This window comes from Acomys minous (assembly GCF_964271855.1).
Source record: "Acomys minous genome assembly, chromosome: 7".
NCBI lineage: Eukaryota > Metazoa > Chordata > Mammalia > Rodentia > Muridae > Acomys > Acomys minous.
In genome coordinates, this window is record NC_140488.1 from 31,283,918 (window position 1) to 31,307,683 (window position 23,766).

Genomic DNA, 23,766 nt, shown 5'->3' on the forward strand with positions numbered 1-23,766 from the left:
ACCCTACTAACTGGTTACACTTGGGTTTGGAAAGCCCTTTTTATTTGACTTTTCTGCTGGATGAAGAACCCCACCTTGATATGCTGCTCTATGTTTATCCTGTATTTGTCTGAAAGAGGTGATTGGAATGCTGTAGGAGGTCAGTTTTGGGAAGTAGGTGCTTCCTTGTTCTGAGCTGATCTTTTGTTTGTTTGCTTGTTTGTTTGTTTGTTTTCTCTAGACCTTTCTTTTTTCTGCATGCTGTTTCTCATGCTGATCCTCCAAATATTGCAAGGGCTTTTTTACATCCCTTCCTGATTTCATTAGGCTATATTCTATTGGCTCTTACTATTTCCAAAACCCTCAGAACTTTGCTCTTTCAACCATAAGCTCATTTAAATTTATGATGTCTCTTTTAAATTGGAGTGTTTCGAAATAATCCAGGCACTACTGAAGTATGACCATGGCAGAATAAACAAAATGTTTGCTTTCTGTCATTGGAACATTATTTTTGAATAATCGGATTTGAAGTTGCGTTAGTGTAGTTAGTCATGCATCTACTCTTCCAACAAATGTTTATTGAGCACCTATTGGAGTTGTGAGGTATATGATAGGGTGAATAGTGAGTGTCCTTTCTATTCAAGTGTAAGCTCCATACAAGTGATGGGATAACCATTGAGATGTAACAAGAATAAATTAATAAAAAGAAGAAAAGAAAAAAAAGTTGCCATCAGAAAAAAAAAACAAACCAGTTTTTTTCCTATTGCTTCAAATCATCCTTTTCTTTAACTTCTCACTTTGAATTTAATCCTGTTAAAGTTTTTTTAAGTTTAGATGGTGCTCAGAATGTGTAGCAAATACTTAATATGTTTGTAGCTCCACATGTTTCCCTATTGAGAATATAAAGGAAGAATGACCACAATGATGCTAGAGCTTCCCATTGAATCGGTAGCTAGATTCTTATGAATGGAAACTCTAGATAGAAGCTATAAGAGGCCATTTAAACAGAACTGAGATAATGTCCGTATGTGAGCTTTCTTGGCTTGTTTGATAAATTGTTTAGTTGTTCATTTTTGCACTTTGGTTACCTACATTGTACCTTTTAAATGTTTTCTTTTATTAAGAGAATTGTATACATGAAATATAAACATAATATACACCTCATTTTTTTCAGCTCCCGTCATATCCCTCTCACATTGCAATGTTTTTGAGCCCTGCTTGGACTTATCCAAATGGATCCTGGAATTCCCATAGCTGCCTCTATGAAAGTTAAGCCTTACACTTATGGCAATTAGTCACTCACAGAGACCGTCATGGAGTCACTGGAATTGTACACTGAGAGAGACATATGTTTGGATTGCATAAAGTTCAAAAAAGGAAACCAGGATGACGAAAGGTGAATGAACAAAAGGAAGACTAGGAAAAAATGAGTTTAATAAGATAATTAGGTCAGAACTGGTAGGTCATGATTACACAGTTTGGATTTATTTTATATGAGATCAGAAACTGTTGGAAGATTTTGAGCAGGAGGAGGAGGATGTGTGTGTGTGTGTGTGTGTGTGTGTGTGTGTGTGTGTGTGTGTGTGTGTACCAATATTCAAATTTTTACCTACCTACACACACACACACACACACAGACACACACACACAGACACACACACACACACACACACACACACACACACACACACACACACGAAAACATCCAGTTATAATTTTTAAAAATAGTTTTCTGGCTGCTATGTAGAGAATGAGCTGGAAGGTGGGCCAGAGTAGAAGCAAGGACATTACTTTGAAGGCTATTCTAAGAGCTCAGGGTACAGATGGTGGTGGACAAGACTAAGATAAGATCAATGGAAGAGGAAATAAAAGGTTAGGTTCCAGAGTTGCTTTGAGGGAACAGAAAACAAGCCTTTCTGATGGACATCTCCAACTGATAGGCCTAAAGATAAGCCCTTATAAAACGTTTCATTAGAAAGCTTGCCTCTTGCCATCACTCAACCACTAAACACCAAAACTAGAAGGTTTGGTTTTACTTTTCCCTCTCTCCTTCACTTTTCCTATGTAGAAATGCTGTGAAACCTGTCTTTTTCATCTTTTCATTGTCACTGCAGTTGTTCTTTCTAGGGCAAGCCATCAATCTTTTTGTTTTGGGTTTGACTCTATTGTCTCCTCACAGATCTCCTTGCTTAGTCTCTCTATTCAACTGATCCTTTTAACATTCAAACTAATCTTATTACAACCTTCCTTATTATTCTCTGAAATTTTCTTAAAATCTGTAGAACAAAATTTAAAGTTTTGTGTTTGCTATCTAAGGGCACTTATGCTGATGGCTATGCTCTCCTCAGATGCAGCCACACTGGATTGTAGACAATTCATTGAAATCAGCCATATAGTTTCATATTTTATGCCTTTGATTATGTTTTTGCTTCTGCCTAAATTACCTTATTATCTGGGTAAGATCCAGAATAAATGCTATGTCTTCAAATAATATCTCTGTTGTTCCCACAGAAGTACCTCCTTGACTGTTGCTCTTTTGCTGCAGAGCTTGCTAGATTATGTTAAGGAGAGTTGGCTACATGTCTGTCTTTCCTTTTGTTATTTGAGGGTTTCTTGAGGATGAAGTCTATGCCTTATTCATTTCCCTAACCATGTTGGCACTTAGCACCATTGCACACATTGTAATCACTAATGATATGTTTATTTAATAATAAACTTAGGTTTGGGTGACAACCACATTAATGTCAAAAAACATCAAGATGATGTTGGGTGATGGTGGCATATGCCTTTCATCCCAGCACTCTGCAGGTAGGGACAGGTGGATCTCTGAGTTTGTGGTCAGCCTGGTCTACAGAATGACTTCCAGGATACCCAGAGATACACAGAGAAACCCTGTATCAGATAAGAAAAGACATCATTAAAAATGGCCACCACAACTCAAGTTTGTTTAAGGATCATTTGGCCTTGTCTTTGGCTAAACCCATCAACCTGCTAAACCAGGATATATACTTTTCTTTGCAAAACTATTTAAAATACTGCTCAGCAGCCTGAGTTGATTGCATACACCTGTAATGTCAACATTTGAGAGGCTGAGGCAGGAGGCTAAAGAGTTCAAGGTGAGAAAAATGGTACTTAATCTGACTTGGTATCCGCCCACACCAATAACTTCATCATTAATGTTCCTTTAATAATCTGTCTCTGAAGATTTAAATCTGTCTGTATCACACATTATCTTCATCTGCTAGATCAGGCAATTTCTAAGTGTTATAATGAAGTACCTCCTAACTTCCTGGCTTATTGCTCCCCTCAAATTAAGAAAAAAAAAGAATGATTCAGATACATATAAACATACAAAAATAATTTAACAACCCATATGTGCCTTCTGTAAGCATATGTAATTACTTAAAACTGACCTGTCTTCTGTATTCATGTGCTGTTCCCTTCTTTCCAAAGGTAATCATTCTCATAATTTAGTCTTTATTACCAGAATAAACACACCTATTTTATAATGGTTATATAACCCTCCAATCTGTGAATGTACTATATTTACAACTTTCCTTCTTATTGTCATTAAATACAACACTATGGTGGGGATATCTTTTGTATGAATATGTTTTCTTGTATTCTTCATTTTGGCCCAACCAGATACAATTATAAGGTGTGGTAGGAAGGAGGAGGTTGCAGAACATTTTTTATCCTACATTATTAGCAAAACAGCCATTACAATCAGAGATAAATTTCTAAGCTAACAGTAAAGAAGTCCATAAATTCAGATCCAAGCATGCTGTAGTTTGTACTAATTTACTTCATCATTTAGTTGAGTTCTTTGATTCCTGATACAGACTAAAAGAATTATTCCTTTAGGTAATGATGCATTTCTAGGAGAATAAATGACAGTACTTGAAGTGAGCACTTTAAATGGTATATTCTGTATATACATAGCACACACTAATGGATACAGTAGTGTCAAGTCAGTGAGTGGCAGCTGTGTTTGGGCCATGGTTGGTGGCTAGTGTCTGAAGAAAGTTAGAAGTGGGAGAAAGAAGTGGTTAACAAGTGAGAAAAATTAAGCAGAGGCATTTATCTTCCTAACTAGTATTTAACTGACAGTTTGACATTCAGATAAAAAAGAAGAAGAAAAAAAATACTAGAATTTTCTCTTTTGTAGATACTATTTTATTTTGGCTGAATACCAGAAGCAATAAAAGGGAGTGAATGCTAGTTCAATCACCTGAAGTTCAATTTAAAAAATTATGGCAGGATCTGTAATAGCAAGTTCATTTTTCCCAACCTGCCATGATTCATTTCCTTCATGTCATAGAGTACCACATTGTGTCAAAAAAGGGGGAAAATAGAATCACATATATAGTGAGGCCATGAGACAGCACTGCTAGGTCATTAGCAAAGGAAGTCCAAAGAATAATATATGAATGGAGGAGGAACAGATTAATTAATCCACAAGAACAGATTAGGTAGAACACTAGCATTAATGACTTCTGAAGGCACGCTTCTAAGTATTTGCATGCAATAAAGCATGAAGGTCAAAGATGTAAAGAGTGTGTGTGTGTGTGTGTGTGTGTGTGTGTGTGTGTGTGTGTAGGTAAAAATTTGAATCTTGAGATCTACACATCTGTTATGTGGAAGCCAGTGATTAGTGACTCACTTGCCACTCAGGTCATTGGTCTAAACTTGCATCTCTTTGTAATAGTGATGTTTGTTCCCAGTTACTGCAATCCAGTGGTGCTGCAGTGATAAAAGAATTCTTCTGTAGCCACAAGGTAGTACAACATGCTTCTACAATGCTATGGTACTTGCATGGGGAATATGGAAGAGAGCAAGGGGTAGCTACACAAAAAAGGTTGGACAGAAGGAAAGGAAGGGGAAAATGGTGGAATTGTAATCTTAACATTATTATTATTTTGTTAATACACATACTAAATAAATGTAATTTTAAAATTTAAAGTACCACACTAGCTTTCTTACACACACACACACACACACACACACACACACACACACACACACACACACTTTCTAAGTATATTAATGCAGAAAGTCTGTGATCTGCTATTAACCAAAATGATTATCACTTGACTTTTGATTTTTATACTTTTGTTGGTGGAGGAAACACACACACACACACACACACACACACACACACACACACACACAAACTCAGGCTTGGTAGAAAGTGCTTTTATCCACTGTGCCATCTTACCAGCCTAATTTTCTCCCTCAAATTTGTTTTGTAATGTATTTGAGGCATGTACATTAAAATCTCCATCAACCAGAGCCCTGTTCCTAAGGAAACCTATTTAGTACGGCTTTCTACTTTTCCTATGTATTAAATTGGAACATCTGCTTGGTCAACAGAACAGGTAATTGGAGTCAGTAGAACAACACAGTGGCAGTGATCGGAGGCACTTTCCAAGCCATCTTGCTCAACGTCCTATCCAATGAAGCCTCCTCTGCTGATGAGGTACACTTTAGCTCTTATAAGGTAGGTTTCTTCTTTTTGTTGGGCTTGGCTTAGTAATGAAAGCCTCCCTTATCTTATCCTATTTCTGCCTTCTGCTTGAGTCAAGTAATTCCTTTTCTCTTTCATCCTTCCATAGTAGTAAGCAGCAATTCTTTTTGCATAGGAAAGGAGATTCCCAGACCCCACCTGAGTAGGAGTTATGTCTATTTTTGGTCTTTGCCACCTCAGTATCTGGTGCTAATGTCTAGTATGAACTAGGCAACTTCTCAGGGTGTGTCTGTGGAATGAGTGGAGATGAAGAGTGAAGTACCATCCATTAGGTCTAACTCTTCCCACTTCTCAGAGTAAATGCACGCTTTCCCCCACATAATGTATAGTCTGAGGTCTACCATCATAAAGTTACCTGTTAATCACTTCTTTTGTAGTTTAAGGACACTTTAAAAAAATGTCTGACATGAATCTTATTCAATTCTCCTTTTCTGGTCACATTCTTCCAGATATATCTTGAAAATTTCAAAGTCTGCTCCTAAACTGTGTCACCAGAGTTGGTCACCAATGTGTTTGATATAATGCCATGAACATAAAGGGAACCATCTCAGCTTATGATCTGGATACGAAAACAATTTTCCCTTCAACATACATTTGTCCTTACATGGATAATCTAGAAACAGTTGAATAAATGAATCAAGCAGGCCAATAAATCATTGTCAACAGAAGCAAAATATGCAACTTTACTTTATGTTATATTAGTTTGATATCAGAGGACAAAGTATTATGTTCTGTAGAAGGAGAATTGTTTGGGTGTTTGTAACTTCTCTATGCCCCCAACACATATGAAAGTATAGTTTGAAAGCATAGTATGAAGGAAAGGTCAGGGGAGACGGCTTTGAGTACTTTGTGCCCAGTGTTCCTCAAGGGAGCCTAGGCTTTATTTATTCAGTGACTATTGTTAGCCAACCACATTGCTTTTTGTGCAAGATTAGCCTTGATCTAAATGCCACACAGAAGTGCCAGATTTGACGTTGGAGGGCTGAGCTTCTACCTCCCCCACTATATCATTGCCAGCCTCCCTCAGAAACCCATGTCACCCCCATTTTCTCACAGCAGCCTTGGTCATCATAGAGGAGTTCACTGATATGAAAGGGGTTTCTGTGTTTTCTAAGGGATACATTTTTACTTGAATGGGAGTTTCATGTCCTCTGAAGGAATGTGGGATTCTTGACATTTTGAAAATCTCCTTTTAGGGCTAGTCTATCATGTACAGAAGAGAGAGAGAGCAAGGGAAGGACTCATCTTCCTTCCTCTAACTTTATTATCTTGTTTGATAGCTTAGTTAGTTTTAACTCTGGATGGAACTTTTCTTTAATTAAAAGACTGAAATGGTAAACTATCAGCTGTGTTTCCTTTTGCATTGTGTAGCCCTTGTAAAATTTCTGGTTTTAATAAGGCTTCATGTGGTATTGATAACTGTTACAAATTCAAAAAGGGATCTTTGGGCTTCACATTGCCTGACCTGGGCACTTACTGAATCCATGTACTATGCATGTGTTTCCAAATATTTACAAACAAATGTTATCTTGAAGATCATATCCTAGGACATGGATAGATGACCCTTACAAGGTAAGGTGCTAGAGGGAAAGAAAGCAGATGTTGCAGCTGCTCTGGAGAGCTCTACCCCTCCCTTTGCTGCACTCCTTTGTCTTCCTTAGGGTTAAAAGAGAAGCTTGTTCATGTATATCCTAGTGAGGTGGTTAGGGTAGGAGACTGAAAGCAGTTGAATGGTTTAGGCCTGTCGTCACACTCTGTAACATGGAAATTTCACCTCCACAGAAACTGTTGTTGCTGTTGTTATTTATCAGTCTCATAGAAGGTAAGCAAGGCTGAAATTCACTAGGTATCAGTCCTCTAGATGAAGCATGGTATAATCCTCCTATCTTACCCTCCTGAGTGCTCATATTATAGGTGTCCACCACCACATCAAGTTCTACATATTCCCTAGTTGTGATTCAGACAATGAAATTTTCTAACAATAGGTGTAAGCACATGGCGGGGAGAATTTTGTGGCAAGAGTTTTACCTGTCACACAAACTTGCAGGCATCTCCCTTCCTTATTCAGAGAGTCCTTCCATTTCTCACTGCTGGAAGCAGAAGGAAATTGGGTATCTTTAAATGTTATATTGGCCTAAAGCTTCCTAGCTGCCATGTGATCTTACACATACCATCATCTCAATGCTATACTCCAGAAGCCCTTTGAGGCAGTTCTAGCAGCTATTGTTCATTGATTGCTGGAATCTAAGAGCCAAGAACAGTGTTTGGGCCCACTAGGGCTCAATAAATATTGTTGAAATGAGACAATCAGTTCTGGTTTTATGAAATAGGGAATCAAGAGTGAGAGGTTAAGGGGGGCAAGAGATGCTAGAAAAGACATTAGCCTATTTATTTTATTTGCCCGTATCTATCTACCATAAAGTTGTTTCAAATAGACAAGCCTGGGAAAAATTATGCTTTTTTTTCCAGGCAAATTCCAAGCAACATGCCACCCTAAAGGACATGGAAATTTGAAGATTCACTGCTGCTTGAACAACATGTCAAAGATAATTCAATAATGAAGAATGATGAGACACTTCCCAAGTATGCTGAATTGAAGACTACAGCCAGATCTTTCCCCTAAAACTCTCAACTGCTTTCCTGGAACACTGAACATCCCTTCTTTCATAAAAAAGAATGACATATTTTCTAAAATGTCCTTTTTAAACTTTTAGCAATTGGAAGTAACTTTGAAATTAGTCCTGGCCTGCTACTATCAAGAATATTCTTGTTACTGAATGTAACCTTTCTACAGACCCCTTGTGCTAATACCACATTGTATAGAAGAGGCTGAAGTGTAAGGGCACATCTGCTTGTGTGTTTTTATTTTACCCGAGGTTTGAAGAAGTCAGTGCTTCGAATGACATGTGTTGAGAACTGCTGAATTCTACAAGCCCCACCTAGCAAAATTTCCATTTTGATTTGGAGCAAGGAACACCAGAAGTGATTTCATTTTTAAAGCATAACCCAAACTTCGATTTCATTGTCTTTCCTTCAAACATTCAGACTAGTACTCTCTCTCAGTTTCCTTTTGCTTCAGTCAATGACTGCCTTGTGACTGAGTATTGGTAAGAACAGGGTGAGGAGGAGAAGGAAATGTTTGCTGGTTTCTATTCTTAGCTTTTCTATTGGTGGATTATGACCCTGTCTGAGTTATTTTGGAGGCTGGACACTTAGATAACTTCAGTGGAACTAGACGTCACCTTTTGCTTTGATGCTGAGCTTTGCCCTCAACTGTCAAGACCTCATTGAAAATGCCTTTGCCTAACATTTTCACTGTCTTCTACAGTTTACAACAGGCTCCTTTCTACCTCAAGGAGTGCTATTTCAGATGACTCCTCTCCAAACTGATAGGTTCAGCGAAATTTCCAGTGACCTCTTCAGTGTCCCCTGCTGGCATGTAAAGTCAGATTTCTATTCTGATTCAATTCACCTATGGCTTCTTTTGCCAAGTGAGACTAAGCATATTCCAGTTGCCTGACAGTAGCCTGCTCCTCCACTCCAGTTAAGTGTCCAAAAAGTCTTCTGCAATCAGCTGTGATAAAATGCACTTCTAGCCTTTTGTTGACTTATCTACCCTTTTTCCACCACACGAATTCCAAATGATACATATGCTATTTACAGCATTTGTTTATTGTTTGTTTGTTTCAGTTACCAGTGGGAAAATATCCATTTTAATGCTTAGCATAATGGCTGTCGCATATCAAACCATCAGTAAATGTTAATTCAATACATAAACGAACACTTGAAATTTAAACTTAGATTATTTAACAATGAAGTATAGATTCTCTCCCTTCTCTCTGCTTCTACAGCATATAGAGAAAAAAATGATAATTCTAAAGCAGCATAGATGGGAACTGAAAGAATTTGCATTTAAATTTCCTCACCCATTTCTTCAAGCTGCCTCTTAGCGGAGGAATTACTATGATGAGATTGGCCAAATCTGTCAATGGACTGATTGAAGTTGAATAATATTTTTGGTTGAGGTTTGCATTTTGATTCATTTTTGAATTATTATTCCATTTGCTTTGCTCTTGTATTGGTGATTTGTCATTTTGCATTTTGTATATGTATACAATGTACTCTGATTACATTGGTGAATTATTTGCTACTAGTAAGATCCAGAGAGAGGAGAAATCATTGCCTTTACTGATGACCTCAACAGGCTCCAGTGGATAGTGTACATTCAATTGACCCACTGTTTTGATGTGGCTTTCTATAGCCTTAATCATCTCCAGTGCTTCACTTTTGAAGCCACGTGCCTGAACTAAAAGGCAAAAAGTAAAATAAACATGATAGTTTAGTTATTCTACTATTAGAAATAATGTCTTCAGCTTGACTAGAGAAATTATTTAAATTTCTCTAAGTCTCTAATAGCTATTTTGAAAAAAGGATAGGATAATAAATAAAATAATTCATAAAAACTTATACTAAAGGGCCTGATATATAGTAAGTCCTTAATAAATTAGATTATGTTCACATGGCTCCTGTGCTGGTTAGTTTTTGTCAACTTCACCCAAACTGGAGTTGCCTGAGGGGATGGAATCTCAACTGAGGAAATGCCTCCAACAGATTGACTTGTGGACAAAGCATACCTGTGAGGCATTTTCTTGACTACTGATTGATATGGTTCTGGGAGTTATAAAAAAGGTAGGTTAACATGAGACTGAAATCAATCCAGTAATCAGCTTTCCTCTGTGGTTCCTGCTTCTTTCTGTTCCTACCCTGACTTGTCTCAATCATGAACTTGATTGGGATATGTAAGCCAAATAAATTCTTTGGTTCACAAGTTTCTTTGTAAATAAGATTCATTTTTAACTCAAATATATGTGTTTATATCTGTATATGGGTATGTTTGTTAGCATGGGGCCTTTGGAGCCAGTGACATCTGATTCCCCTGGACATGAAGTTCTAGGCTTCTGTGGGCCACCACATGGGTGTTGGGAACCAAGCTTCAGTCCTCTGGAAGAACAGCAAATGTTCTCAATCACTGGACCAGCTCCCAAGTTGCTTTTTGTTATGGTATTTATCACAGAAACAGAAAAACAATGAGTATGATTTGGTTTGTTAGAGAATTTTTGCCAGGAGAATATAAGAAAGAAGGAGAATACAGCTATATCATGGAGTAGTTGATGGTTAATTTTTATTGTAAATCTGATGGGTTTTCAAATCACCATGGAAATGTACCTTTGATTGTATCTATGAAGGTATTTCTAGAATTTAACTGAACAGGGGAGATATGCCCTAAATGTAGGCAGCTCCATTTCATGGGCTGGGGTTCTAGACTGAATAAAAAAGGAGAAACGGACTGAGAAGCATAATTGATCTCTCCCTGCTTTCTGACTGTGGATGCTACGCAACCAGTTGCCTCATGTTCCTGTTGCTATGCCTGCTTTGCCATGATGAACTGCATCCCCTGGTATTGTTAGCCAAAAATAAGCCCTTAAGGTATTTTGTTGTTGTTTGTTGTTGTTGTTGTTGTTTTGGCAGGTGTCTTGTTTCAGCAATAAGAATAGTAACTAACACTGGAGATCCAGGTAGATAACACTTGGGACACCTGGTGACATGTGTACAGATGCGTGGAAGATTTAGCGTCAGTGCTAGTGAGGCACAGATTGAATAAGAGCTGACAGACTAAATGCTTGGTAAAAACTACCTGATCAGGCCAAATCAGGCCATTAAATTCTCAATTTCAGTATATCCACATTTTGCCTTCTCCTTCAAATAGTTGGCTTTAGATTTAAGTCTTTTCTTCACTTCTGTGTTAGGAGTATTCCAGTAAGTATTATTTCTAAAGGCGCTATGCTGATTAAAAAAAAAAGTGGCTGGCTGGGATTTTTTTTTCTTTCTTGCAAGCACACTGACTGTGAAAGCTGTAGGAAAATTGATTTGCTGGCATTTGCATGTCCTGGTAGAAATATGCTGCATGGAAGCCCATAGAACCTTTAGGTAAATGCAGCAAATGAGGGTGACTTCACAGAGTGATTACATTCCATTAATCTTCATCACTGGGGTCAAGGCAATAGTCTCCATATGCAAAATCACAAAACCACGGATTTTTTGTTAATCTATTTAGATAACTACAAAGTAGCTACCTAATCTGATACCCAACATTAAAAAGAAACCAGCATACTTATTTACATCTGTAGTCTTCATGCTTATATACAAATCCTAAGCGGCCTTTATTCTGCCCTAGCCAGTTTGAGTGACGTAGAGAAACTATGTAGTCATCAGTGCCTTGGAAGGGCCCACCTGTCCAGGGTGAAACTTACATGGTTTGTGGTATTTTTCTTTGTAGGGCACTGGTCTCGATGTGACAAAGAGTTGGCTTGTGTACCTATTAGCTTTGTGATATTAGGCAAGCCAGTTAATTTCACTATGTCCCAGGGTTTTCATCTGAAAAATGAGGATAATAATAGGACCGGCCTCACAGTATTATTGAGATGATGAAAGAAAAGACTGCCAATAACAAATTTAGCACAATTCATGACAACATAGAAAATAACATTTAATAGTTTTATCGGCCACTCTGTTAGATGTGGTAGGGAATGGCAATGTATAAGATGTGTCCCATGTGCTAAAAAGAAACTAAAAGAGTTTAACACAAGTGTCATACAACTGATCGCTCTACAGCTGTGTTTCTATCTACCCATGTCTACTTAAGCATGGCTACTATATCTGAAGAAGTGAATGTTAAATCATTTTAAAGTAATTTAAAATTTAGTAGTTGCAGGTAGCTAAGTTATAGAATTAGAGCTCAAGTCAAAGAAAGGTAGAGAGGTACTAAAACACAGCAAGAAGACAAAAGAACTACTTTGTCTACTTTATAACATTTTCTTGCTTTTTTCCTGACGACAGGGACAATGACTGCATCAAATGGAGAAACAGAACTCTTGCTTATCTGTTGTTCTAGAGTTGCTTAGCTAGCCTGTGCTTAGGGAAAGCCTCTCTAGAGAAAGCTAATCTGTATTACTTATACAGGCAAAAATTCCTCACAAACATTCTGAGATTGTTTCTTTTAAACTTAACCTATTTATGTAAAATTGAAAATAAATGGCCACCCACGTCTAGGTGTGCTATGAAAGAATATTCTTATTACACATATCCCAAGAACCACAGTTTCCCTGAAAGGAACAGGTTATTACACAGAAAATGCTTGTTAGAAAAATATACAGAATGCTATTTAAATTTCCAGCCAGCTTTATGTTCTTTCTCTGGTTCTAGAAGTTGCTGCATTAAGTTGTTTGGACTGTGTCTCTTCAAGCCTCCTTCCCAAGGGAATAATTTTAACTGGGATGAGCAGCCAAGGAACAATGCTCAAAAAGTCCCCACTGGTTTTCAAGAGTTCTTTCCTTTAATCTTTGCTATGTAGCTTGAAATGTTGGATATGATCAAAATTGAAAGTGGTAGACCTTCAGAGATGCTTTCTTCTAAAATGTTAGATAATGGTCAAGTACCCGCAGATGCTTTGACCTAAGGGTTTCATGCTATGTTACATTTGTGTTAAGGACACAGCTGCATATTTGCCTTGAGTCACCAAAGGAAGATAAGACTGACATTTTCTATTGTGGTAATTCCCTGGGAGTAGAGAAGTTGAATGTCAAAGCCATTTGGCTTGCTTGATGTCATACAGTAACCAGATACTTGGAACAAGTTATTTCAAAAGTCCCAGAACTAAAACAAATGCTGCCAAATTGTAGATTTGTAAGTTAAACCCCTTTAGGGAACAAATAACAATAACAAAACAGGAAATAGAATTGTGCGCTGAAGCCAAGTTGTTTTTTCATTTGGAGACTCAGCTAGAAAACTAGGTTATTTTATATTCAGGCCTATTCATTTTCTGCCACTGTTGAGCAGAAATAAAATCAGAGTCTGAAACATGCAGAGAGTGAGTGGCTTCAGAGTGCTTATCCCTGAGTGGGACAGCTTTAAAAGTTCTGAGATCTCTGCAGAAGAGGGGTTGGAAAGATTGGAAGAGCCAGAGGTGGTGGGCAATTTCAAGGAAAGAACATCTTCTAGACACAAGAGGGCAGATGTACATATGAACTCACTGAGACTGAGACAAAACTTGCATAATCCCAAGCACAAAATCCCTGCACAAAGGCCCACCTCTAGCCAAGAAATTATTTGCAACTGACAGCTGCTGGAAGAGGGAAAATCCATTTTCTTCAATGGAGTGACACTGATTTTATCAACCACACTCCAGGGAAGTCTCATGTTCATCAGTATCTACCTGAAAAATTGGACTTTGCTTTTTTTTTTAAAGAAATTAACATACATTGTATTGACATACTCTTGTAGTACAAGAATTATCAGAAAAACCACTTGAGCACCAATATCAGTGAGATATTGATGGTTTATCAAATGGCTTTTTCAAGCTGATTGCAGTCAGGGCCACAGAAAGGACTTGGAAGCCTAGGTAGTCTCTACATTTTTAGTGGTGTTTTTCTTTTCCTTTCTTTAAGAAGGAAACAACATAAAAATGAGTGGGTAGGAAGATCTTGGAAGAGGCGGTGGATGGGAAAGCATATGATAATAATGTACTGTATGAAATTATCAAAGAATAAAAAAATAGTCTGAAAAGCTCTTTAAAGCAAATAGATTGCCCTACTATTTCATTTGACTTGAATTTCAGGTAGAAAAGTTATCATCCTTTTTTTTTTTCAGTAAAGATAAGTAGTGAAAATGCAGAGAGCAGCCATGTTGAATCCTAAAAGACTTAGACAAATAAAAGGAAATTGAAAGCCAGGATTGTATTTCCAAAGTTCATGTATTTGCTAGTGCCTGAGAAAGTTGGGGCCTGTGGCATAGTTTATTGGCAGTCATTGCTTTGAAATGCATTTCCCTTAAATCCTCATTTTTGTGCCAGCAACTTATCACCAAAGAAATACAGTAACTTGAAAAGCATGCCCTCTAAATCCTGAGCAAGTGTGTTATTATCTGTTGTTATTGCAGAAAAGTAGAGTAGGCCAAAAATGCACTCTATGTATTTTTCCTTTAAGATGCTCTGCTTGCTGACTGTGCTGACTCTGATCACCCAGTTGAAAATTTTTATCAGCTGGAATTACTGATCACTATCTTCCTCACCCACCCCTACCAAGTGTGTCTCTACATTATAGCCAACACAGTTAAGAATTGCATATGCAGTCCTAACTCAGCCATTAGGATAATCTGCAGCCAACAGACAGGCCATTTTCTTCCCCACGATTAAACTACTTGTTTCCATTAATTCCCCAAATTCAAAGTCATTTGCAAAAGTTAATTTCTAGGAGGATAACTTTTCTTTCACTGTCTGACATGGAAAGACAGCAGAGCATTTAATCACAAGCCTTCCTATGCAGTCATCTTTCTCTAGAATGTGTGGCTCTTTATTCCTCCTTCAGTCTCAAAATTACTTGGAGATTGCTCCTCCTTTCTCCACCTAATGGCAATCTGCATTTCTACTGATTTATATCCAAGCCATTCATTATCTAGTTGCTGAAAAGTATGTTATTAATGAGAGGCAGGTAGGAGTCATGCTGTCCTCCCCAGGTTTAAATGAATCCTTAGGATGGTACAATCAAACAGATATGCAAAACAGGCCATTATTAATGCAACAGTAAGGGTACAAGCTGAAACAAAATCAAGGAATTTAGAATTGTTAAGTTTTCCATTGTTTCAGTCTTAGCACCATCATGCCTGCTGTACATATACTGAGGCAAGGATCCAAAAGTATTGAAAACATGACCCATGTGTAAAAAGGAGCCCCCAGGATTAACTGTTAGACTGCTGGAATAACAGTCATGCCAATGTAACTGACTCATATAAGTATGATATAACCGTCTACGAGCTCTTATTTCCCTGGTTTGTGCTTTGCTTAGATAAGAGTATTTCTTATATTATGTAACAGATGAGTTCCTAGAAAAAGCTGTCATAAAGTGGATTAATTTTTTTTGAAAAACCAAATTTCATTTTATTTTTCAAATTGGGCTGTTTTACACTTATTCCTGAAAATTCTTTGTCTAGCTTTCTCTGACAAGTAGTTAACGATTTCTAAACAGCAAAAATGCATTAAGGAATTTCAGTTATCCAGGGAAGAATATGTCTCCAATTTGAATAATTCCCATTAATTTTTTTATTTGCTGTGAATTTTCTGACAGATGGATTCCTTAAGGTAGAGTTCAAGCTATGCTGTATAGGTAAATATTTGGAAGGAAGTCAAAGCATTAATGTTTTAACTAGTTCTTGTTAATCTTTAAGTTGGCAGAAGGGCAGATCCAAAAATTGCCTGGGAAGAAAAAAAAAAGCCGGTACAAAGTGATTCAAGGTAGGGGGTCTTGATATAATGGATGCTCTGCTGCATCCCCAAAGTGCCAAGGGCAGGTATCCATGGTAACAACAAGAGTCCCCATGGAATAAAAAATGTGGAAAAAAATTGGATGAATCTTACAAAAACTGATCTGGTTTCTATGAAAGAGAGAAATTACTCTCCAGCTATGGGGAAAGTAGAAGGCTCTTTTATGTACCCATGGCTTTTTCCTGTCAGGTGATGATGACAACCAAAAGAAAGCTCCAAAGAGGAAACAGGATGTTTGAAGTTTTCACCAGAGGTATGAATGATTTGTGGAGGGATACTCCATGTAAGTCATCAAGAGTCATGACTTAACATTTTAAGGATTTCAGAGATGGCCAAACTCAGCCATTCATCTGTAAAGGTTATACAGATTGGGAAACCTCTAACTGCCTCTGGGCTGGAGCTCATGATCCTCCTGCTTAAGATCTGGAGGTCTTCCACCCCGCTGCCTATATTAAACAGACACTTTATGACTGCTCAATAGATGGGAGACGTTGATGACAACAGTGACACTTCTATTTATCCAATACCCTTAGCACATAAAAATGGCGATGGCAGTGCAGAATTAATAAAATGGAGAGAAGGTGAAAAGACTACAGAGAGCTCATTTCTACCTCTAATGCCTAAAACCCTGATACTGATCATATCACATTTTCAGAAAGGTGTATCACACTAACCTTCCTTTGTCACGGTAGGCTTCAGCTCATAGTCCCCTCATTGGTCACCTCCACTCACTCATTGGAGACTTCATACTTAAATATGGGAAGATTAAAAAAAAGTGTGTGTGTGTGTGTGTGTGTGTGTGTGTGTGTGTGTGTGTGTGTGTTTGTGTGTAGACATGCCCACAAATAAGCAAAGCAAAGGGGAGTATAGAATGGGAAGTGGTACATGAAGACGGTGCTGTCGGCTAGAGGGCAGGGGATTCTGGACTTTGGACTTTGGTTCCAGTTTTCCCTTCTGTACTGCTTTTAAGTTCTGTTTGTATTGACTTCCTCTGCATTGGAGCCCTTCCAGGTGATCTACACAAATGCTACTGTGTGAATTGTGAACTTAGAGTTATGGAGCTCCTTGAAGTTGAAACACAGTAAAACTATCTTCTCAGAAATGATACACAAAAGGACAAAGACAGGGAGAGGTTATGTAATAATGAGAGAAAAATTTGGGTAATGACTAAGAATTCAAAGCTGCTGGTGTAATTTCTCATTGTATACATTTTCATTTAAAAAGGCATTTCTTTTGCTCATAGATTTCAACTATATTTTAATACTTGAGATACCATGTGTGGAGTCCAGCTCTGTTTAGCACTTCCTGGTCTCTAGACTGGGGAATTTTGAATCTTGGGATTTCTTTTAGCCACCGTGAAAACACCATTTTCAAGAATCGCAGGCTGGCTAGGCAAATAAAGGCACCTCTCACCAAGTCAATGACCTGAATTGGATTACTGTAATCAATATGGTTCAGCAAGCACCACATATGTGCTATGGTACTTGCATGTGAACCCTATCACAAATACAAATGCAAAAACAACATTAAATGCACCTCCACAGAAGCCATGATCACCTGAGACCCCGCAGGTGACTTTAGCGATAAAAGAGAGGCAAAGGCTGTTGGGTAGGCTTTGGTTTCTAAGTTCCTGAGCACTATACTCATTCTGTCTCATTTTCTTTCTTTTTGTGAATTTTTTTTTTTGTATTTTCTTTCCAGACTTGATGGCCTCTGTTTTCCCACACTGACTAGTATCTAGGGATAGTTACCTAACTTCCTCCAGGTAGTGATAGTTGATACTCTTGAAGCCTCTGTAAAGTCACTAACATAAAAATCTCCACTACTCAAGCCCAAGCAGTTAAGTAGAGAGTGAGGATTGACTTTCACATGAACTCTTGTGCCCCATATTTGACCATGTCCCCTGGAATGGGAGACCTGGTGGCACTCAGAGGAAGGAGAGCAGGCTACCAAGAAGAGACTTGATACCATAGGATCATATTCAGGGGGAGGAGGTCCTCCTCAGTCACAGTCATAGGGGCAGGGAATAGGGTGAAAGTGGGAGGGAGGGAGGAATGGGAGCATACACGGGATGGGATAACACTTGAGATGTAATATTAATGAATTAATAAAAATTATAATGCAAAAAATATAGCATTTAAATATTTCATCAGTGGTCACTGGAAAGAAATATAAATAAATAACCATCTTTTGTTAGCTCTTTTTATTAACAATTGAAGGATACTGTATTGGTAGATTCTGTAAATTTAATACTAAAAAATATCCTAAATCTGATATATTATACAGTTTCCATCACTGTAACTTTAATGTGGGCTTCCATTTTTAGAAAATCAGACACTTTTTTCCTGTCCCCTAAAGAATTCTGGGATTGTTCCTTTTTTTTTTTCCTGTTAAGAATCCTCACATCTCAGATTTTCATATGACTTTCTCCTCTTGAATTAGTGTTAAATTCATCAGAGGGACTTTCCCTGAATCCTCCCTTCACCCTCAAGCTTCCACTTAAAACAGTCATATCTAATCTACAAGTCATTCTCCATTGTGCCTTAGAGCACTTAGCAGTCCTTAAAATTATTCTATATATGTGTTTCATTACATGTTCATTGTTTCTCTCTACCCAACAGAATGTGTGTTTCTTGAAGGAAGAAATTTGTTCATATTCCTGTATCAGTTTTTTTGGTGCCCACATTGCTATGGTAGGACCCTTAGTTTTTATTTACTCTGGAAAAAATATAGAAGGTGTGGAAGAGTGAGAAGAATCTGACCAAAGATTATCACATAATAGCTTGCATTGAGAAAAAAATCCAATCAAAAGTTTTGTTTGTGATTTGTCCTTTATATTTTATAAGTGAAATGCAACTAAGCATTCCAGTTCATTGTTCTTATAGGTTGAGTGTACTGAGATTTTGAGCCTTACAGTCAAGTTTTCAGGGTCCTACGTGGTGACAAAGAATAATTATAAATAATTAATTTGTGTAAGTTTGCCAGGTGAACCCATGGAAAGCCTAATTGAACAGATGGGTCCTCTTTCCTTTAACTGGAAGGCTATTAAATGATTTGACTTTGTCAGATGGAAAACAGAAAGTGAGTTCCTGAGATGAATTCTAGGGAAGAGCCTTGCAGAGTTCTTGCAAAGATCTGGGAGTTCTGTGTGATGTTAATTACCCTGATGTCAGAGAGAGTTGGCAGCCTCAAGGAGAACTGAGATCTAACCCCCTTAGGCTTTCTGGGCTGTGAAATGCTCTCATAAGCAAGTAGGTTACCTGGGAGGATGAACAGAGATAGGCTAATAACATCCATATGGTTGGGTACTTTGGGCAGATGGCCTGCATGCCACCTTGAAAGCACCTGACGTTTCTAGGTGGTCTTCAAGGGCAGCTCTAAATTGTGTGTTTTGAAGTTGTTGAATCTGGGGGCCACACAGGAATGGTTAATGGTGGACAGCCTAGCAGATGAGTAAATTCAGCAACAATTTATAATTAGAAGAAGTGGGACCAGAAGGATGCAAATGAACACCCCCCAATATCACAAGACCAGGAAGAAAAAAAAATGACATCTCCTCCACTGAGAAAGCACTGGAAGGTTTCTTATACTTTTTGAGAAATGCCTCTCAGATATGTACAGAAACTTTTCTGCAGTGACTTTATTATAATCACCCTATTTCTGGGGACTTCTCTTAATATGTCCTGGGATTTATAGAACTTATCATACTTTGAAAGCACTTTTGGTGATATTATTCTGTTACCTACCCCATGAGGGAAGTAGATAAGGGACTAGTATCACAGACAAATTTGAAAGCTGAGGAGCAATATAGGAAAGCAGTTGGTAGGCATAGAACTAAAAGCAATTTTTGTTTTGTTTTTCTTTTCTGTTTACCCACCATGTGTGATGTAAGTCTTGGCATCCCAGAAAGTATAACAAATCAGGTAATGGCAGGAATTTACTATGCTTACAACATTGCCCTGAGGTTTATAAATGTCTTCCCTTTCTTTGCCTCCTTATTTGGATGCATTTGAACTTGTCAGAGCATGGAAAACCATTCTTCTTTAACTGTAGGTTTTACTTTTCACTTTTATTTTTGACATAGGGATGTGTGTGTGTGTGACTTTTCTACTCCAGCCTCCCAAGGGTTGGGATTGTGTCCATGTGCTATTATGCAAGTGAACATTGCTCTACCAAAGGCAGTCAAAACAAAGATCAACCAGGAGATGATAGAGATGCCTGAGCAGGTGCTCAATAGAGGTTGATTCATTAAAATACAGTAGAACTTAATGAGGACTTGGAGTATTACGTTCAAGTTCCAGCTGCTGTTCATTAGCTGGATGTCATTCAGCAAGTCACAAAGCCATCAAGCCTCAGCTATCTCCTCTATGTTATAGATAAATAACTCCTGTTATGATTACATTGTAGGACTGTTGTGTAGATGGAATATGGTGACATACAACTGAGTCTTGGAAGTTCACAGACCATTAGATTATGAGTTCCTGAAGGATAAAGGTCTTTCTACTGAGAACCAGTAACCTGGCTTCCAGTTACCCTGGAGCATATGCATAGGTTGCCTTGTGCCTGGGAGCTAGAAAAATAAATAGCAATCAGCTTCACTAGAGGCATAATTATCTACTCAGATAATTATCTAAGCTATCTATATGTAAGTCAGTCTATCCCCCAAATAACCTTCAACAATGGTGGAGAAGCCTGTCAGGATACTTTCAGGTGATTTGACAAAGAGATGGATTTTAATTTTGTCTATAGGGATATATGGTTTCTTAGTGCTTACCATGGAGTTTGGATCAAAGAACATCTTTCTTTTTTAAAGGAGAATTACTAAAAGAATGATAAATAACGTATGCAATCTGTAGTAATATTATTAGCTTGTCTTCTCTGACACATTTTCTGTTGTCTCTTGAAGATAGATATTAGAAATGCTTTGAGTTGTGTGCCTAAGTTGTTAAGCCAATCCACAAGTTTTGAAGGTTATTCTTTCTGCCTAGCCTGCGCCTTGCCTTCGAAGAAGCTCTCTGAGTCAATCTCTGGATAATAAGGGATGTGGAAAGCCAACAGCTGTCTCAATATTATTTATCTCTTTTCTGAGGCCTTAGCATCCTCACCTGTGGCTGTCACTCCATCTTTAGTCTTGACCTAGAAGGTCTGTCTATGGCCTTTGCTATCTAATGTAGTATGTAACAAAAAAGTGAGACATTTAATGGATAAGAAATGAAACCATCCACATAAAAATTGTAAGATTTTTCCCTAAATCACCAAGTAAGTACGTATACCATATGTCTCCATCTGCCACCTTGTGGTGTCAACTCTTAGTATTTTTGTTATGTGTTCCCTTGTATCAGGCTTGAATGTATTTTCAAACACTAGAAACATTTTTTGAAGCAATGTCTATATAGCCCAGGTTGGCCTTGAGTTTGCTGTATTGCTTAGGATAGTCTTAAACCAGTAATTCTCTTGCTGTAGTTTCCTGAGTTCTGGGATGTCAGGTATATGCCACCAAGCCCGGCTTGTATGTTCAAATTAATGACATTTGGTTGAATCCACCCAGACACATTGTGTGTCACAACTTCAATTGCATCACGGTATTAAGTGACAAAATTTTTAACAAAAAGATTTTTATATTTTGATGTGCTTCTTAACATTAGGAAATGTAGAAGGAGTCAGGGAGATTAATGGTACATTTTCCCAATCATCTCAAAATGTCAACATACTTGGCACAGGTGTACTTGTGGAAGGAATGTTCTCTTTTATTCACAAAGTTAAAAAGTCATGTTGTAGATAACCAACAGATACTGAAGAAATGTGGGGTTCAAGTGAAAAGTGTGTGTGTGTGTGTTGAGGTGTGTTTTTGAATGTGGAAGCAAAATTAAGCATTATTAGTTGACTACTTCCTGACTCAGCTTAGAGAGGCCTCTATTTTTCATTACTGCATCAAAAATCTTTTAAGCAACAAACATAGTCAATAGGTGTTGTTTTAAGACAAAACCTTCTTCATCAGTAATTTTTGTTGGGCTTGCAATCTGTTCTTCACAAAATAAAGAAGGTCTCTTCAGTGGTTTCCTAATAAGGGTCAGTTGTTTTGTTTATCCTAGGGCACAAAGGAAAGTCCTCACTGACTGTACTCTTCTCCTTTTATATTTACTTTATTCTCTCTCTCTCTTTGTATGTATGTAGGCCAGACGCTGGCACTTTCTTCTCCAATTGCCCCCCACCTAACTTTTTGAGAGAGTCATTCATTGAACATAGAGATCACCCATTGACTAGGCTGGCTGGATAGGGAGCTCCTGGATCCTTCTGTCCTTTACCTCCCCAGGGCTGGAATTACAGGTGCATACTACCACATCTGCCTTCTTGTGTAGGTGCTGGAAATTGAATTCAGGCCCTCATGCTAACACAGCAAACACTTTACTGAGCCATCTCCTCGACTCCTATATTCACTTTTTTAAACATTTCATTTGAAAATCTCTCCCTTTAGCCCTGAATTTGTATCAGTGGCAACCTCACCAAACATTTGAAAAGGTTTTTTTTGAGAAGGTCTAAAGGCAGAGACTGTAGAATTGCTTCTTGCTTACAGTACTACTTCTTAATACAAAGCTGTATCAGGTTAAATTTCCAGAAATGAGTGGAGAATGATTGTTTTGGTGCAGCTTTCCAAATCACAGTGGCACTTCTCTGGCCTGTGACAATAAAGCTGTCAGCTTTGTTTTTAGCACATATGCCTCCACCTTTGGTTGGGAGCTGCTGTCTAAGGAAATCAGTGTTCACGTCCAGAGGGCTGATGGTAGTATTCCAGATGTCTCTTCCACCTGCATGCATTTTGTTCAGTTACTTCCTGCCTTTCCTGATGGGGCAGGTTCCACTGTTTCAGTGACTTTATGTGAGTATAAAAATGACAGCTAGGGAAAGCTTAGAAAAATGAAACAAACAAAAGGATCATTGGAAACTACCGTCCTTACCCAAGATGAGTTGAAAAACTGTCTACAGGGCAATTAGAAGAGAAGTTTATTTAATTTATTTCTCTCTCATACTGAGATATCCAAAGGGCTGGCCCTGGGCTGTTTTATGTTTGCTGGTGGTCCCTGTGGTTTCAGGATTAAGTACAAAGGGAAAAAATGAGCTCATAATATGTTTGCCAGTGCTTCACGTAGTCTTGTTTCATTGTCTAAAATCCAGAAGGTGTGCTATCAGAGGTCTCCATTAAAAAGGTTTGGGTTATTATTAACTTTTGTTTTGATACTTGAGATCACCAGGTGCTGAAGGTGAAGGGATATGACTATGGCCATTAAGCTCGTGTGTGTTCTTGCAGGTTGGCTATTCTGCCCCATTGAGTTCATGGATGGGTGAGCTGGAGAACATAGTGAGGAAAAGTGGCTTGGAGACCAGTAGGCTGGGTGCATGTATTATATGAATACCCAGCATTCTCTTCGTTAAATTTATAGACCATTTTCAGTATAAGAAGTCTTAAAATGTCAGCTTTTTTACACTGCTTGGTCTCACTTATAGATCACCAACCTTTATGTGCTTTTCTCTGCCCCCTCCCTTTGCCCTGGAGCCTTAATGCTGTCACTAGTGACCATTTGGAGGGAAAAGAAAAAGTGTCATTCAGAGCATCAGAAACGATTTGCACTTCCTTACATCTGCCTGCTTCTAATCAGATTTTCAAAACAGCTCCATTTCCATAGGAGTTACTTACTGGCTGCAAAGGTCATTAGGAATTTGTGAATATTAGAATCCACAAACCAACTAGAATGGGACAGTAACTTTGTTCAGAACCGAATGTTGACTCCAATCAGCTGCAATATGATGCTTTTTAGTGAAACCATCATCACATGGATCACTAGATACAGGCACAATGTGCATAGAGAGCGAAGTCTGGGTATAGTGA

At 38.1% G+C, this 23,766-nt stretch overlaps 1 protein-coding gene across 8 annotated transcripts in view; it reads right to left on the minus strand.

Moving 5' to 3' along the window:
* The window catches only part of GRIA3 (glutamate ionotropic receptor AMPA type subunit 3), a 277,428-nt gene that overhangs the window by 26,155 nt on the left and 227,507 nt on the right, over positions 1 to 23,766 (minus strand). The gene's annotated exons all lie outside the window — the stretch shown is intronic.